The sequence below is a fragment of the Tupaia chinensis genome, unplaced genomic scaffold (genome assembly GCF_000334495.1).
Source record: "Tupaia chinensis unplaced genomic scaffold, TupChi_1.0 Scaffold000064_1, whole genome shotgun sequence".
In the NCBI taxonomy this organism is placed as follows: domain Eukaryota; kingdom Metazoa; phylum Chordata; class Mammalia; order Scandentia; family Tupaiidae; genus Tupaia; species Tupaia belangeri.
The window spans coordinates 131,234-135,435 of NW_006159522.1; the positions used below are offsets into that span (position 1 = coordinate 131,234).

General features: G+C 37.5%; 1 protein-coding gene across 9 annotated transcripts in view; it reads left to right on the forward strand.

Moving 5' to 3' along the window:
* USP38 (ubiquitin specific peptidase 38) overlaps positions 1-4,202 on the forward strand; it is an 86,089-nt gene that overhangs the window by 49,121 nt on the left and 32,766 nt on the right. For 8 of the 9 annotated variants that reach the window (XM_027766121.1, XM_027766109.1, XM_027766129.1 and 5 more), the window contains exons 11-12: positions 921-1,166; positions 1,455-1,507. The gene's annotated coding sequence lies outside the window, so the exon portion shown is untranslated. The remainder of the gene's footprint in view (positions 1-920; positions 1,167-1,454; positions 1,508-4,202) is intronic. The other variant, XM_027766127.1, reaches the window with a different exon arrangement.

Genomic DNA, 4,202 nt, shown 5'->3' on the forward strand with positions numbered 1-4,202 from the left:
AAAAAAAAAAAAGGCACCCATCTTTTCTTGACAGACCAAACAGAAACAATTATCTCTTGCTCTGAGTTGATGAAGTCTATACAGCAGGCTTGATGGGCACTAGCCCAGGATTTTGTGGGGGCTGAATTTCAACCCCTTCTCAAGTCCTCTCACTTGGGTACCCTCTTTCTGAGGTCAAAAAAACTATTCAATGTACATTACTATTCTGAATGGACAGTTTCCAAAGATAAACTAAGGATACACCATAATAATCCTTACTCGATGTTTATGAAAGGCAAGTACAATAACAAGTTTAATGAAGCAAAACACAGCTTGTAAGTGCATAAATGATTCAGTGATTCTCTCGGGGAAGCCAGCTCCATTTGTAAACCTCATATATAAGTTTGTTTATCATTTAGAAAACATTTATTAAGCATCTACTATGTGCCAGCTACTGTGGTGGTTACCAAGGCTATGAAGCTGAACGAGGTGGACACAGTCTCCCCTCCCCCTCATGTAGCTCAGAGTCCGGCAGATGAAGGAATTAATCAAACCAGCAATTCTAGTCATAAAAGAAATACGAGGTACTATGCTTATGCAAGGCAAGAGCAAATGTCTGAAGGAGTTCTAGAAGGCTAAGTTAATTATATATTTTACTAGGTTTCAAGAGACATCTTGTCACTGTGATGTTATCTTTCATAATGTTTATGGTTCATTTTCAATTCACTAGTCACAGCTGCTGCCCATAACATTGTAGAAAATCACTTAAATGAGGATATATCCATCCTGGTTATAGTGTGGCAAAGAGTGCAAAAGTATTGCTCATCATTTCACCACCAGCCTCCTCCACTGGCATGGAAAACAAAGAGGATATACTCTACAGGGGCCTCTCTTCCCAACATCCCTCATCAGTAATCCTGGACCTATAATTCCCTCCTTAGGACTTGGTGTTGAAGAAATTGATACAGGAAAGAGAGAATAGGAAAGACGGAAAATAAACTTCTGTGGAGCACCAACTGAACACCCATGTAGGTTTCTTACTGCATTCTATGGGAAGCATCCCACCAGACCCTGCCCCTCCTTTCCAGGTCAACTGAAGACAACCCATCTAGAGCCCAGCCAACAACCAGGACTTCTTTCTTTGCTTTAAAAGATGAATCCAGCCAATCAGAAATATCTCTCAGCAGGTAAATCAAAAGACATAGATGATTACCCATTAGTGATGAGTGCTGGTTCTGGGTGACTAACTACATTGGCTAGGGATGAGAGAGGCCATTCAAATAATCTGTAAAACAAGGAACTGGTTGACAGAAAGAGAAGAATCGAAAAAACATGTAGAGAAAGGGGGAGAAAACATGATAAAAAGAAATTGAGAGAAAGTGTATCTTTCAGGCAGGCACCTCACTTCCTCTGATCCTGGTTGTCTAGTTTTCCCATGTATTAGTATTCTTCAATAAATCTTTATTTTTCCTAAGGTCATTTGAATGAGTCTCTGATCTTTACACCAAGAGAACCTCAACTGAAACAGGTAAGTAGCTTGTTTGTGTTTATTATCATCATGATAACAGGTAGACATTATTCCTGTTTTATATGTCACATAACAGGCTGAGGAAGATAAAACAAGCTGGCCTGAGTTAAACAGCTATGCTGACAGCTGGCAATGAAAACAAAAATACCTGAGGGTCTTATAAATACTTGGAATCCTCTTAGAAAACCACTTTCTCCACCTACGCCTTCCTCTACCTACTTGAATATGTGGAGTTGCCAATATCTCTTTGCACCTATGTCCTGTTAACTCTTTCATCAACTGGTATATGTTTCTCTTCTGTGTTGTCACCTCCCTTCACAGCAACATCAGAGTTCATGTGGATGAAATTCTGTCTCAATAAAAATGCCAAATATGGATTGTCTGAATATATTCCTACTGATGACCCTTCTACTGTATGCAACCATTGAAAACCCAAATACGAGACTGACCTTCTGTAAAACCACATGTTGACCCCAAAGATACTTCAGAGTTGATACAGGTCATGCCCTCACTTCAAGACACAGCTGCACATAATGGAAGACAACAAACTTACTATTAAGACATCTTTTCATCACTTTTTGTCTGTGTTTTTTTAGTTTGTTAATTTCTTGAAAGAGAAAGACAATCCTCTCAAGATTTTGGGCATGCACACACACACACACACCTGGCATGAGTTTCAAGCCACTGGGTCCAGGACTAGAACCAGTCAACCATTTGGGAGTGCAGCACCTTAACCACCACACCACCTGCTGGCCCCACCAATATTCTCTTGAAGCAGTTGCAACTGCTGAGGAAACTGCTGCAGCTCCTGAAACAGGGCCTCCATGAAAAGGTTGTGAGAGTGGCTGTCATGCAGCAGGACCTTCTCCAATGAGAGATGTCAAGAAGAGAAGCTAGAATACATGCTCCTGGAAACCAGCTCAGTAGTGCAGCCATGATGTGCTACTCAAGTGAAGCTGGATCCACTGAGTGATAACAGACTCAGTCTCCACTCAATTGATGTTCTCTGACCCTGTGCCCGTGATCCAGCCTGGGAAGGTTGAACAGAGATGGTGTCATGAAACCCTGTTGAGGGTGCTTGTTTTTCTCTTTCTCTCCATCTTCCTCTCAGAAATAAACTTTAAAAAAAAAAAATCAAACATTTCTGGAAGGATTAGGCTGGCAAAGAAAGTGACATCCTTTCTTGAGAAAGGGAGAATTCTTTCTCCTAGCAGCATCTAATACAGTCACTTATGTCAAGATAGCTACTGATTAAACATCCCCTACAATTCTGCAACCAGGGAGATGAAGGCAAAAGCTCGATTGTACAGTGTTATTAAATTTTTAAATGTCAATTTCACAACGCTGCTAAAACCCAAAGCAAAATGTTTACTAAAATCTTTCTGTGGATTTATGCACATATTAGTTTAAATTTTTATTTACACAGCTCTCTGAGTATTCATCTGGAAAAACAAAATTGCTTGAGTTGTCAAAATCAAATAATTTTTCAAAACCAAAGAAAAAAATAGACATAAGACAAATATTTCAGAATTGTTTTCCTGTACCGACTGTATAAATGACAGTCCAGAGGTAAAAAGAATCCCTAAAAAGGAATCACAACACTGAAAAAGCTAAGTATTACTCAATAATTATATAATACACTACTATTTGTGACATATATTTTCTGCAAATATATTTAGAATATCTGTGGAGGAATACACAATAAACTATTAGAATTAATGTATCCTAGGAGATAACTTGTTAGAAGGAATACTCGTTTACAGTACTATTTTTTATAATTTTTTATTTGACTCATGTCCATGAATTTCTAAATTTAATTTTTTTCTAAAAAACAAATCACCATTTAACAAACTCAACAGTGAGCCCAAATAAATTCTGATCATTGGCTAAAAGTTTTTCATCAATAATGCCTTTCCATTCTATAACTGTTATAAAGATACTTAGAACAGTTACTTGTTCTATGGATTATGCCTTTAACTTGATACAGTCAAATTCATTAGTTTTTTTCTTAATTTCTATTTTTAGGAGCTTTTTATTTAATTTTTTTAGTTTTAAAATTGTGTAAAACAGATACATGTTTGCAAAACCAAAACTACAAAACAAAAGCCAGCCTATGGTTTGGTGGTTAAGGAAGCTGGATCCCACTCGGTCAACCTTGTGGTCTAAGTCCCAGACCCCAAGGCTTGAGAAACACACCAGGCACATGTGCCAAAATCCCAAAAGGAGTGAAAGATGGAGGAGAATGTATTATGGCATGACAATTCCTCTTGGAGAGGGGTGCTGTCTCTCTCTCTCTCTCTCTCCCCCTCTCTCTCTCTTTCTCCAGTGAACACACATGCTCTCTGGCAAATTAAAAAAGAAAAATAGTAAAAAAAAAAAAAAAAGAAAGAAAGAAAAAGAAACTATAAAACAAGGTATATTTCAGAAAAACCAGCCTTTATTCCTTTTCTCATCCTATTCCTTCCCCTATTAGTGATCATTTTCTTTAGTTTCCTGTTGCTTAAATAAATATGCATATATGGGGTTGTCGGGAAAGTCAATGATGCATTTTTACACAGAAAAATATGTTATAACTTTCCCGACAGCCCAATATATGTATTCATGGCCCTCTCTTAGATAAATAATAGTACACAATCTGTGATTTTACTCACCTTACTTATAATTTTTTTGTTATTCCTATTTTTTATTTAAATAG